Source organism: Mus caroli, unplaced genomic scaffold, assembly GCF_978045245.1.
Source record: "Mus caroli unplaced genomic scaffold, Mus_caroli_1 scaffold_14, whole genome shotgun sequence".
In the NCBI taxonomy this organism is placed as follows: domain Eukaryota; kingdom Metazoa; phylum Chordata; class Mammalia; order Rodentia; family Muridae; genus Mus; species Mus caroli.
In genome coordinates this window covers 99,508,121-99,522,082 of record NW_028227269.1, presented here as the reverse complement: position 1 = coordinate 99,522,082, position 13,962 = coordinate 99,508,121, and the positions used below count along the sequence as shown (strand labels likewise).

The 13,962-nt window shown below is 39.2% G+C and overlaps 1 protein-coding gene across 2 annotated transcripts in view; it reads right to left on the bottom strand.

Annotated features, from left to right (window-relative positions):
* The window catches only part of Catsperb (catsper channel auxiliary subunit beta), a 190,790-nt gene extending 188,549 nt beyond the window's left edge, over window positions 1–2,241 (bottom strand). For both annotated transcript variants that reach the window (XM_085830158.1, XM_085830159.1), the window contains exon 1: window positions 2,113–2,241. The gene's annotated coding sequence lies outside the window, so the exon portion shown is untranslated. The remainder of the gene's footprint in view (window positions 1–2,112) is intronic.
* Window positions 2,242–13,962: the final 11,721 nt, after the last annotated feature.

Below are 13,962 nucleotides of genomic sequence, written 5' to 3'. Positions count from 1 at the left end.
GTGGTGGAGAAGCTCTGATCAGAAAATATTGTATAAAAACATGTTTTCTCAATTTTTAAAAAAGTCCATGTTTTCGGTCTCTCTATGAGTCAAGTTGTCACAAGGCTAGAGGAAAGAGCTATTATGTTAAAGTATACCAGCGTAGTGCTGGACTCAATTATGTTTCTGTGTAAGAATAAGTTAAACATTATGTTGAGATATGGTTATTGCTTAATTTAAAAACAGTGCTCCTGTCAAAAATCTTGGATATTTACCTAACCATTTTAATTAAATGATATAACACCACTAGAATCCACCAGCTTTTCTCTTTAGTTTAATGAAAATACCTTAGGACCTAGGTCCCTAGTTCATTTGACCTATAGTATTGCTATCCATAATGTTGCTCTAATCTTTTTATTAGGTAGGCATAAAATTGCTAATTTAATTTTATTGGATTAGTCTATGGCTTATCTTTGACAGAAGAACTAAGAACCTACTGAGAAAGACTTTAAACATTCATGTAGTAAGGAAATCTGAGGGAGTCACACGAGAGACATGTCAGAAGTGGGCTCAGGTTCCCTTTGAGTCTTACTAACTGCACACCCCCTTTTTCAGGATTCAGCCTTTCTACTTATTCTTTGAGTTTGGTGACAGGATGCACTTTGGGGTTCCTGGTGGTTTAAATGACCTGCTGTTGTAGTCTCAGACATTTGAACACTTGGACCTCAATTGATGGTACTGTTAGAAGCTTCAGGAGATGTCACCTTGTTGGAGGAAGTGTGTCACTCAAGGTGAGCTTTGAGTCTTCAGTCTTTCTGTTTTCTTCTTGTGGTGCAAGGTGTGAGTCCTCAGCTTCCTGCTCTTTCTCCATGCCTTTGCTCTGCTACCACAGACTCTAACTTTCTGGAACCACACGCCCAAACACACTCTTGCTTCTAAAAGTTTCTTTAGTAATGTGATTTTATCACAGTAATAGAAAAGTAGCTAACAAAAACACATTTCAAGTTCATTACTGCCTAGGGACAGATTATCTTGGAACCATGATCTTTGTACTCCATGGGTTTAATCAATACTAGAAGATGCCACAAAGTAAAAAATTCAAGGATATCAGAAATATGACTATAGTTGACCTATTAGTAAACTGGGTGACACTTATCTTTCTCTCCTTTATCCTTCAATATAGCAATACATCCTAACTTGGAAATCCCTCTTTTTAACAGTCACTTTATATCTCGACAGACTGTCTAAATTTTAGCTTGAGTTAACCTTGAACAATTGAAGTACTTTTGAGTATGTTGCTTCTCTAAGTTAGCTTTCTATTCAGTAAGATTAGTGTCACAGCTACTCCACCCTGCCTGTAATGTATTTGACAGTTTCATTACAGAAAAGGACTTCCTTAGTTCTACAACTTCTTTGTTCTGTTATATAAATTTCAATTTCTTACATTCAAATGTTACTTCTTATCAAGCAATTACACCATTTCTTTCACTAGTCAGATTCAAACCTGGAAACTACATAATGATACATGACAAAATCTTTCATCCCTTTTTTCACCTTAAACTAGTAAACTGACAACAGCTGAACAACTCTAGGACCCATGCCTTTAATTATTGTGGCTTTTATATAACTGTCTATGACAAGTCACAGATTTGGAATTTCCCTTCCTTCTGGTACCAAACACTGAGAACTGTAGGAAAGAAGGAGCCTAACTTCTCTCCATTTGGTTCATTTGTAACTAGGCCATTGTCGTAGAAAAGTGATTAATTTAAGTTAATATTATAGCAGGGAGCTTATTTTAATATTTACTACTACAATTACATTTAATTGCTACCTGATTGCCTTTTCTTTTTATCTTTTACCCATGTTTCTTCTGTGTAGAGTCTTTTCTGTAGACTGAAGTACCAAAAATGAATTTCCAGTATCAAAAACTCAATTTACCCAAATGTCTGAGACAAACAAGATATTTGGGATGATTTTTGTTATGTGACTGAGAACATTGTAATATCAACTAGAAAAGAAGCCTAACTTCTCATTTGAATCACTTGCAGCCATTCCATTGGCACAAAAAAAAGTGATTACATCAAATTAACATTTGAGCAGGAAGCTTATTTTAATGTCTTTCTCTATAATTACCTTTAATTGAACGTCTTCCTCGTTGCCTTTCTTTTTGGCTTTGTGCTGTTGTTTGTTTCTATCTTAGCCTTGTTTCTTCTCTACAGATTGAAGAGCCAAGTATCAAGAGCTGAGTTTTCACAGTTAACTGCCTAGCAGTCTACCTAACTTTGGTAACAGCCAATCAGCTGCTACTAAGTACAGAAGCCTGCTAAGAACAATCTTAAAGGATAGGCAGTTGGAATTTCCAACTGACTGCCTCTATCACGAGTATCAGAGATTTTCTGTGAAAAGTTATGAGAAGCAGCACTTCACCAAACCTATAAGTCTTAATATAATATCTACTGTAGAGTGTTCGGATGCTTATTGAATACTTAAGGAAAAACATAACAGCCAAAGGGTCATTCTGTCTCCAAACACTAAAGCTAAGGCAATCATCAGAGAGAGCTTATCTGTCTCGAAAGGCCTAAGAACTAACGACTTGTAAATGAACTTACAGAAAGAAAAACAAGCAAGCACACAGGGTGCAAAGCCTGGGAAGAACTGTGTGTGCACAGAATTTCCCATTTTCTCCCATATTCACTGTTGCGTGGATGCTCTCTGTTGGGTGTGCAGACTCACTAAGGGTCCCCAGCATAAATCCGAATGAGTTCCTCAGTACCAAATAGTCATAAATGGGCACAAAGCTGACAAGTAATGTTGCTATGATACTAGTTAACCCAATTTTATAATCATGCTTTACTTCAAAAGAACTGTCACCTGCTTGTATAAATATTACAGAAGAAAACTGCTCTCAGTTTAATGCATTCTTGGAAAGACTTTTCTTCTCCCCTGGTAAACCTGAATGAAAGAAGCTAGTCTTCACCCTGAAAGAAAGTGCAGAACACAACAAAGTGTCTCCACTAGTAATAACGCCGTCCCAGAACCTGGAGACTCCTCTCTGTTGTATGCTGTCTCTTGCACTAGAAGGTGGTAAGCATTTTCCAGACAGAGCCTCTCACTGAACCTGAAGCCCACAGAATGAGGATACTGGGTGACTAATCAAAGAGTACTTACATCCTATTAAATTATTTTTTCTGGGTAAGGGATTGGAGAATATAAGCAAAAACATGCTTAATACTTAATGTGGAAATGAAAATGCATTATTTGGTTGCTGTATACTTCTGCCTTAAAGATTAAAATAATTGAACTTTTTTAGATTTTTATCAAATTTCTTTTGACATAAATTTGTATATAATTTACGTGATGAATTCCTCCTGTTTCCTTTTTTTTTTAATTCAAAAACCTATTTTCTTGTCCTTTTGTAGTTTGCAATTTTAGGACCAATAAACTTCCTGGTTCTCCTGGGCTAAGCAAATCTATGCTTGATCTTACAACTTCATCTCAGCGATTCATCTAGATATAGTAATTATATAATTTCACTATATGTGAACTGTTTCAAATAGAAATAATCAGAACTGTGTGAATTTCATTAGGAACCACATGTATTTCTGTGACTATGTTTATTATAATATCTGAAGAATAAATACTTGTAATTTCCTATATTCATTCGTTTAGGAAATTTTCAGTGATTAATAAAATGTATTATATGTCTTTCACTTTGCATAATTTTATATCTCTTAATTAGTATGCACTGAAGTATCTTGAGGCAATTAGTATTTGTAATTGTATAGTCAACAGAGCTTATGTAACTTTGCTTATTGAACATAACCAGGCAGTTACTAAGAATTAGTATTTCTATTGGGGTGTAAAGGATGCTTTAATATAGCATTCTCTGATAGATTAAAAGTTTTGTTTATAGTTCAGCCAAGTTCTATTTGAAATAAGGAAATAAACCAGAAATGATTCCTTATGTTTGTAATCCCAGCATTTAGAAAGCTGAGGCAGGAGGATCAGTTAAGAATATGAGGCCAGCCTGGGCCACATAGTAATAAAACTATGTCTGAAAACACCAAAAAGGGAAATAGCAATAGAGAGAGGAAAAGTTTAAAGACAAGTATTCTGTCTTCCTGCAAATGAGAATAAAAGTACTCTGTGTCTCGAGCTATTGTTCTCGCCGGCAAGAACACACTCAGACAACCGGATTCTTCTGCAGCAAAAAGCTTTATTGCTTCTTCAGGAGGGAAGACCCAGACCCCGGAAAATGGCGTTGCTTATATAGCCCTCAGCCATGGCGTTTCAGCACCTGATGTGGCGTGTCAGCTCCTGATTCGTTGCTCGCCCATCACCCCATTACTACGCCCCGAGATAGGCAGTGACTAGGTGTGAGTTCACTCTCGTACCTGCGTACAAGGCTTGTTTACTAGTTAGGCACAGCTGAGGCCAGCGCCATCTTATAATGGTGATTGCTCGCAGCACGGCTCTCCACAACTCTGAACATCTTTTTATATATACCATGAACTTCTTTTAAGTTGGTGTGGAAGGCATGTTTTATAAAATGGGCATTCATTCTCAATTAGCCTTAATAATTCTATCACTAGTTTTTAATTCTTATACCAGGACTATCTCAGACCCACCAGCAATGTGGATATCTACACAGAGGTTTATTAATATTTTAAAGCCTAGGCCTTTTGCCAAGCAGTCTCCAGAGTACTCTATCCAGACTAAACCTGGCACAATATCCCTCCACATAGTCAGGTGTGCTTCTCTGCCCAGCTCTTGTCCATCTGTCCATCTCCATGTCAGCTGGTACGCCTGCCTCTGATTTCTTCTCCCAGAGTCTCTGCCCAGAAGATCCACCTTCCACTTCTTGCCCAGCTATTGGCCATCAGATCTTTATTAAAGTCAACCAGATACAATTTTAGAATGCCTTAGGCAGGTAAGGAAGAACGAATATTTACAAAATATGAGATCAGTGATGGGCCATTAGCTCTCTGCTAGTACAGAATTAACAATTGAATATACAGAGACACACCTTCACACAGTGCACCCCAACTAATGCTATATAGACCACTCTTTTAACACACATCTGAATTGTTTGATGATTTTTGTTAAATACAACTGTCAAGGCTTGATTCACCCCTAGAATTTTTCTGTTTAGTAGTCCTGTGATGGTGTCTGAATTTTTATTTGTATGTTTTGTACAATGCAATTGCTCCTGGTCTAGAGGAATTATGCTATGATAATACTGTTTTATACTTTAATAGATTACTGGACACCTCCAGTAATGCATGAAATATGAAAAGTAAGACCAAACCTAAAATACTGAAGATTTTCTAATGTTACCTACTAAGGTATTTCTCAGTACATGTTACAATTTTCTTTTCTCTCCTACCAGCATAGGAAATTCTGACCAATAACAATGACAAATTGATTAACATGGAATTTGATATCAAGGTTTTTAATTGGGGCATAAGCATGAAAGTTTTTGTGGTTTGATACTCATTTTCTGACTGAACCATATTGTTGTTGTTGCTATTGTTGTTGCAGAGACATGATTCATTTTCCAGTGTGCCTAGTAGTTCTTCTTCAAGAAAAAATTCTCAGGGCAGTAACAGAAGCCTGAGTAAGGAATACAGTATCCTATGTATACTGCTCAGCAGGTTATTTCTATTTAGTAGTATCTTGTCAGTGTTATAATTGGATAAAGAAAAAAGTGTTTAATTCATTTTATCTGCTGGTTATTGTACCAATGTTGATGGTATTATCACAAATTGAGACCAGATAGCCCATGGCTTAGTATTCAAGCAAAAATAAATATATTTTTTAAATAAGCTGCTATATATCTTTTATTTATGATTTAAAGTACATGGATTAAGGAACTTTCAGAAGTGCATCAACCTGAAAAGTGCTGTTTACAGAGTTTTAACTTAATTCCTCATATTGCAGTTCTGTTAAATACCTAAAAGATATGCATTCTTAGTATATTTTATCTCTAGCACTTCACACACACACACACACAAAACAAAATAAAACAAAACACAGAAGTGTGATCTTTATCTTACTATGCTAGAGACTTAGAAAATATATATCAGGTTTTGCCAGGGATGGTGGCACACGTCTTGACTCTCAGCACTTGGGAGTGAGAGGCAAGAAGGTCTCGGTGAGTTCAAGGCCAGCTTGATCTACAAAGTAAGTTACAGGACAGCCAAGGCTACATAGTAAGATATTGTCCCAAAAGTCCAATACATTTGTTTTATTTGTGCTTTTAAAATTAGTTTAAATCAAATGTTAATTGCATTAAAAAGATTGCCTGGAATTTTTATTCTTTGTTCTTTATAATTCAGATAGAATCACCCTATCAGTAGATAAAAAAAAAACTTGGGTTAATTGAATGTAAAATTTCTTTATAATTCTTTAGCAGAGCAGATCTGGATCACAGTTTTGCGGGTAAATTAACATAGTATTAATTTTATTGTAAAATGGAATATTTATATTTAATTTTATATAATTGAATATAAAAGTTATTCAATTATTTTGTATTCATTCCTTTATATTCATTCAATTAGGTTACATTTTATAATCTACAAGTAACTAGTGTGGCTTCCTTCTGAATAAAAGGTCAATAATTATCTTCAAAATTTAGGAGTCTACTGTATTTTTCAGAAAAGAGTATTTAATAAAATGTTTAACACTGAAACTGCTGGAAGAAGACAAAGAAAGCACTTCCGGATACAGGCATAAGTCCATTTTTTTAATTAGAACTCTAAAGTACAGGAAATTAACAAGATTACCCAACACAGAGATTAACAAGTGGAATTTTATGAAATTTAGAAGTTTCTGAACAGCAAGGAAACTATTACCAGAGTAAATAGATAGCCTACAGAACGGGAAAAAAACTTTGCCAGTTCTACTTTAGACAGGAGTTAATATCTATAATATATAAAGAACTGAAAACATGAAACACCAGAACCCCTAAATGGCCAAACACTGAACAGATAGTCCTTGAAAGGAGAAATACAAAAGGATAATACATTCTTAAAGAATGTTCAGTAGACTCAACCATCAGGTAAATGCAAACTAGAATTTTTTGAGATCCTATCTCATCCCAGGCAGAATGGCTATCATCAAAAGACAAATGACAACAAATACTGGTGAGGGTGTTAGGGAAAAGGAACTCTTTGTGAGAGTGTAAACTATAGATAGATATAGGTATAGATTAGATATGGATATGGATATGGATATAGCTATAGATAGATATAGATATAGATATAGATATAGATATAGATATAGATATAGATATAGATATAGATATAGATATAGATATAGATATAGATATAGATATAGATATAGATATAGATATAGATATAGATATAGATATAGATATAGTGAATGTTTCAGGAAAATGGATAGATCTGGAAATTAACAAGTGATATAAACATGACTCACAAGAATATTACATGTTCTCTTTCATATGTTGGCCCTCCTTTTAATTTTTATATTTGTACTTGTATGTACATCAGTCAGGAAATGAGAAAGAGGAACACAAAGGGGATGGACATTGCATATTATTTTTTCATTATTTGTTATGGAAAAGAGTTTTTAAGGAAGGGGCTTAGGGATGATAATGGAATACCTGTTACTTGAAAGCTAGAAGACAACAATTGGGGACAAGTGAGAGGCAGGGCAAGGGGAGGAATAGAAGAAGAGTGAGCAACTAAGACAAAAATAGATGGAAATGTCACGAAGGAAAATGTCAACATGTTAATGTGGATGAGGTGTGAAATCTTAGTATTCTAAAATTTACTTAAAAATTTTAACTAAAAATAATTAACTCAGTAGGGCATGGTGGCTCATACCTGTAATCCCAACACTATAGAGGCAGAGGCAGGTGGGTCTCTGAGGCCAGCCTGATATACATTACAAGTCCCAAAACAACCAGGGCTATATAATGAGACCTTTATCAGAAAAGTTATTAAATCAATAAATATATCATATATTTGTATTGTCAGAGTCCTCTGTAAAAACTTAACTTATGCTCTCAGTTTTTTAAAGTGCAGATAGAGAAAATGTGGTTCATTTACACAATAGAATACTACTCAGCTATTAAGAACAAGGACATCCTGTGATTTGCAGACAAATGGATGGAACTAGAAAATATCATCCTGAGTGGGGTAACTCAGACCCAAAACAACATTGATGGTATGTATTCACTAATAGGTGGATATTAACCAAAAAAAAACAAAAAAATACCCGAGATACAGTCCACAGAACCCAAAAAGGTCAACAAGCTGAAGGGCCCAAGTGAGGATGCCTCAGTCTTACTTGGGAGGGAGAAAAAAGCAATCACAAGGGGAGGGGGGGCCTGGGAGGGAAAGTGGACTTGGAATGCGGAAGAGGGGAGCATGACCTGGTATTGGGAGGGAGAAAAGAACTGAAGCCCTGAGGGCCAGCAGAAAGAATGGAAATGGCCAGCCTCAGGAGATAGGAGATTGGGGAGACCCTCCAGAATGTAACAGAAAACTGGATGGTGAGAGACTCTCAGGACTCAAAGGGGGGGGACCTTAGATGAAATGTCCAACAGTAAGGAGAGGGAACTTATAGAACCCACCTCCAACAAGAAGACAGGGCATCAAATGAGGGAGGGGTTGCCATCCCACAGTCAAAACCCCAACTCATAGTTGTTCCTGTCTGAAAGAACTTCAGGGATGGAAATGGAGAGGATCCTGTGAAAAAGAAGGTCCAGTGACAGGCTCAAAGTGGGATCCAGCTAAAGGGGAGGCCCCAAGGCCTTACACTATTACTGAGGGCATGGAGCACTCACAAAAAGGGAGCTATTATGACTGCCCTCCAAAAGACCCAACAAGCAGCTGAAAGAGTCAGATGCAGATGTTTGCACCCAACCAATGGATAGAAGCAGATGTGTGGTTGAATCAGGGCAAAGCTGGAAGAAGCTGAGGAGGAGGGCAACCCTGTAGGAGAACCAGCAGTCTCAATTAACCTGGACCCTGGAGACCTCTCAAACACTGGACCACCAACCAGGCAGCATACACCAGCTGATATGAGGTTCCCAACACATATACAGCAGAGGACTGCTGGATCTGGGTTCAGTAAGAGTAGATACACCAAGTGGTCTGCCCTGCACGGGAGCACTCTCCCTCAGGGGCAGGGAGCACCATCTTGGCTCCGGGACTCTGCCGAACTTAGGAACTTAGTCTGCACAGGTAGGAGTGTGCACCACAGAGGCAGACAGCTTCTGGGACAGGCGGGAGCCACAGAGCCTCTGAGGCAGCACCCTTTTGGGGCCGCAGACATCAGGCACCCTCCCAGCCTGAGGACAGTGGTCAGCCCTGCACGGAGCTCTCTACCTCAGGGGCAGGGAGTGCCATCTTGGCTCCGGGACTCCGTTGAACTTAGGAACTTAGTCTGTACAGGTGAGAGTATGCACCACAGAGGCAGACAGCTCCTGGGACAGGCGGGAAACACAGAGCCGCTGAGGCAGCACCCTTTTGGGGCCACAAACATCCCGCACCCTCCCAGCTGGAGGACAGTGGTGTGCACTGCACGGGAGCGCTCTGCCTCAGGGGCAGGGAGCACCATCTTGGATTCTGGACTCCACCAAATTTAGGAACTTAGTCTGCACAGGTGAGAGTGTGCACCACAGAAGCTGACAGCATCTGTGACCTGCCAAAGCCACACAGCATCTGGGAAAGGTCCTGTTTTGGGCCTTTTTCTTCGGCCAGGAGGAGGTCCAAACACCAGATATCTGTACACCTTCCCTGTGAGAGGAGAGCTTGCCAGCAGAGAGTGCTCTAACCACTGAAACTCAGAGGAGAGAGCCTGAATCCCAGGTCTGCTGATAGACAGTAATCAGAATCACCAGAAGAACAATCTCTAAACAGAGACAACTATAACAACTAACTCCAGAGATTACCAGATGGCGAAAGGTAAATGTAAGAATCTTACTAACAGAAACCAAGACCACTCACCATCATCAGAACCCAGCACTCCCACTTCGCCCAGTCCAGGGCACCCGACACACCTGAAAAGCTAGACCCGGATTTAAAAGCATATCTCATGATGATGGTAGAGGACATCAAGAAGGACTTTAATAACTCACATAAAGAATTACAGGAGAACATTGCTAAAGAGTTACAAGTCCTTAAAGAAAAACAGGATAACACAATCAAACAGGTAGAAGTCCTTAAAGAAAAACAGGAAAACACATCCAAACAGATGATGGAAATGAAAAAAACCATACTAGACCTAAAAAGGGAAGTAGACACAATAAAGAAAACCCAAAATGAGGCAACACTGGAGATAGAAACCCTAGGAAAGAAATCTGGAACCATAGATATGAGCATCAGCAACAGAATACAAGAGATGGAAGAGAGAATCTCAGGTGCAGAAGATTCCATAGAGAACATCAGCACAACAATCAAGGAAAATGTAAAACGCAAAAAGATCCTAACTCAAAACATCCAAGAAATACAGGACACAATGAGAAGACCAAACCTACGGATAATAGGAGTGGATGAGAATGAAGATTTTCAACTCAAAGGACCAGCAAACATCTTCAACAAAATTATAGAAGAAAACTTCCCAAATCTAAAGAAAGAGATGCCCATGAATATACAAGAAGCCTACAGAACTCCAAATAGACTGGACCAGAAAAGAAATACCTCCCAACACATAATAATCAGAACAACAAATGCACTAAATAAAGATAGAATACTAAAAGCAGTAAGAGAAAAAGGCCAAGTAACATATAAAGGCAAGCCTATCAGAATTACACTGGAATTTTCACCAGAGACTATGAAAGCCAGAAGATCCTGGACAGATGTTATACAGACACTAAAAGAACACAAATTCCAGATCCGGCCGGATCAGCGCCGGGGTAGCGGGAGCGCAGGGTTGCCTGACACCCGCCAGCTACCCACGACCCCCGCCGCAGGATTTTGGGACTGCTGGTGAGTGGAACACAGCTTCTGCTCCAATCCAATTGCGCGGGACCTGAGACTGCATTAGTTCGGGAAGCAGAAACCGGCCTGAGTAGGGCCACAGGCCTCATCCGGCCTGATCAGCGCCGGGGTAGCGGGAGCGCAGGGTTGCCTGACACCCGCCAGCTACCCACGACCCCCGCCTCAGGATTTTGGGACTGCTGGTGAGTGGAACACAGCTTCTGTTCCAGTCCAATCACGCGGGACCTGAGACTGCTCTGGTTGGGGAGAGAGAAATCCGGCCTACATAGGGCCACAACCCTCTTCCGGTCAGAAAAGCACCTGGGCAGCTGGGGCGCAGGGTCGGCTGACACTCACCAGCTACCCACAACACCCACCACAGGATCTTAAGACTTCTGGAGAGTGGAACACAGCTTCTGCTCCAATCCAATTGCACGCGGGACCAGAGACTGCATTAGTTAGGGAAGCAGAAAAACGGCCTGTGTAGGACCACAGGCCTCTTCCGGCTGGACCAGCACCGGGGTACCGTCAGCTACCCACGACCCCCGCCGCAGGATTTAGAGACTGCTGGTGAGTGGAACACAGCTTCTGCTCCAATCTTTAAACAGTGACAACGACAACAACTAACCCCAGAGATTACCAGATGGCGAAAGGTAAACTTAATAATCTTACTAACAGAAACCAAGACCACTCACCATCATCAGAACCCAGCACCCCCACTTCGCCCAGTCCAGGGCACCCCAACACACCGGAAAAGCTAGACACGGATTTAAAAGCATATCTCCTGATGATGATAGAGAACTTCAAGAAGGACTTTAATAACACACTTAAAGAAATGCAGGAGAACACTGCTAAACAGGCAGAAGACAATAAAGAGAAAGCACAAAAATCCCTTAAAGAATTGCAGGAGAACACTGCTAAAGAGTTACAAATCCTTAAAGAAAAACACGATAACATAATCAAACAGGTAGAAGTCCTTACAGAAAAACAGGAAAACACATCCAAACAGATGATGGAAATGAACAAAACCATACTAGACCTAAAAAGGGAAGTAGACACAATAAAGAAATCCCAAAATGAGGCAACACTGGAGATAGAAACCCTAGGAAAGAAATCTGGAACCATAGATACGAGCATCAGCAACAGAATACAAGAGATGGAAGAGAGAATCTCAGGTGCAGAAGATTCCATAGAGAACATCGGCACAACAATCAAGGAAAATGTAAAATGCAAAAAGATCCTAACTCAAAACATCCAAGAAATACAGGACGCAATGAGAAGACCAAACCTACGGATAATAGGAGTGGATGAGAATGAAGATTTTCAACTCAAAGGACCAGCAAACATCTTCAACAAAATTATAGAAGAAAACTTCCCAAATCTAAAGAAAGAGATGCCCATGAACATACAAGAAGCCTACAGAACTCCAAATAGACTGGACCAGAAAAGAAATACCTCCCGACACATAATAATCAGAGCAACAAATGCTCTAAATAAAGATAGAATACTAAAAGCAGTAAGAGAAAAAGGCCAAGTAACATATAAAGGCAAGCCTATCAGAATTACACCAGATTTTTCACCAGAGACTATGAAAGCCAGAAGATCCTGGACGGATGTTATACAGACACTAAAAGAACACAAATTCCAGCCCAGGCTACTATACCCAGCCAAACTCTCAATTAACATAGATGGAGAAACCAAAGTATTCCACGACAAAACCAAATTCACACATTATCTCTCCACGAATCCAGCCCTTCAAAGGATAATAACAGAAAAAAACCAATACAAGGACAGGAACCACGCCCTAGAATCAACAAGAAGGTAATCCCTCAACAAACCTAAAAGAAGACAGCCACAAGAACAAAATGCCAACTTTAACAACAAAAATAACAGGAAACAACAATTACTTTTCCTTAATATCTCTTAATATCAATGGACTCAACTCCCCGATAAAAAGACATAGACTAACAAACTGGCTACACAAACAAGACCCAACATTTTGCTGCTTACAGGAAACTCATCTCAGAGAAAAGGATAGACACTACCTCAGAATGAAAGGCTGGAAAACAATTTTCCAAGCAAATGGCATGAAGAAACAAGCTGGAGTAGCCATTCTAATATCTGATAAGATTGACTTCCAACCCAAAGTCATTAAAAAAGACAGGGAGGGACACTTCATACTCATCAAAGGTAAAATCCTCCAAGAGGAACTATCAATCCTGAATATCTATGCTCCAAATACAAAGGCAGCCACATTCATTAAAGAAACTTTAGTAAATCTCAAAGCACACATTGCACCTCATACAATAATAGTGGGAGACTTCAACACACCACTTTCACCAATGGACAGATCATGGAAACAGAAACTAAACAGGGACACAGTGAAACTAAGAGAAATTATGAATCAAATGGATCTGGCAGATATCTACAGAACATTTTATCCTAAAACAAAAGGATACACCTTCTTCTCAGCACCTCATGGTACCTTCTCCAAAATTGACCACATAATTGGTCACAAAGTAGGCCTCAACAGATATAAAAATATTGAAATTGTCCCATGCATCCTATCAGATCACCATGGACTAAGGCTGATCTTCAATAACAAAATAAATAATAGAAAGCCAACCTTCACGTGGAAACTGAACAACACTCTTCTCAATGATACCTTGGTCAAGGAAGGAATAAAGAAAGAAATTAAGGACTTTTTAGAGTTCAATGAAAATGAAGCCACAACATACCCAAACTTATGGGACGCAATGAAAGCATTTCTAAGAGGAAAACTCATAGCTATGAGTGCCTCCAAAAGGAAACTAGAGAGAGCACACATTAGCAGCTTGACAATACACCTAAAAGCACTAGAACAAAAGGAAGCAAATTCACCCAAGAGGAGTAGACGGCAGGAAATAATCAAACTCAGGGGTGAAATCAACCAAGTGGAAACAAGAAAAACTATTCAAAGAATCAACCAATCAAGGAGCTGGTTCTTTGAGAAAATCAACAAGATAGATAAACCCTTAGCCAGACTCACTAG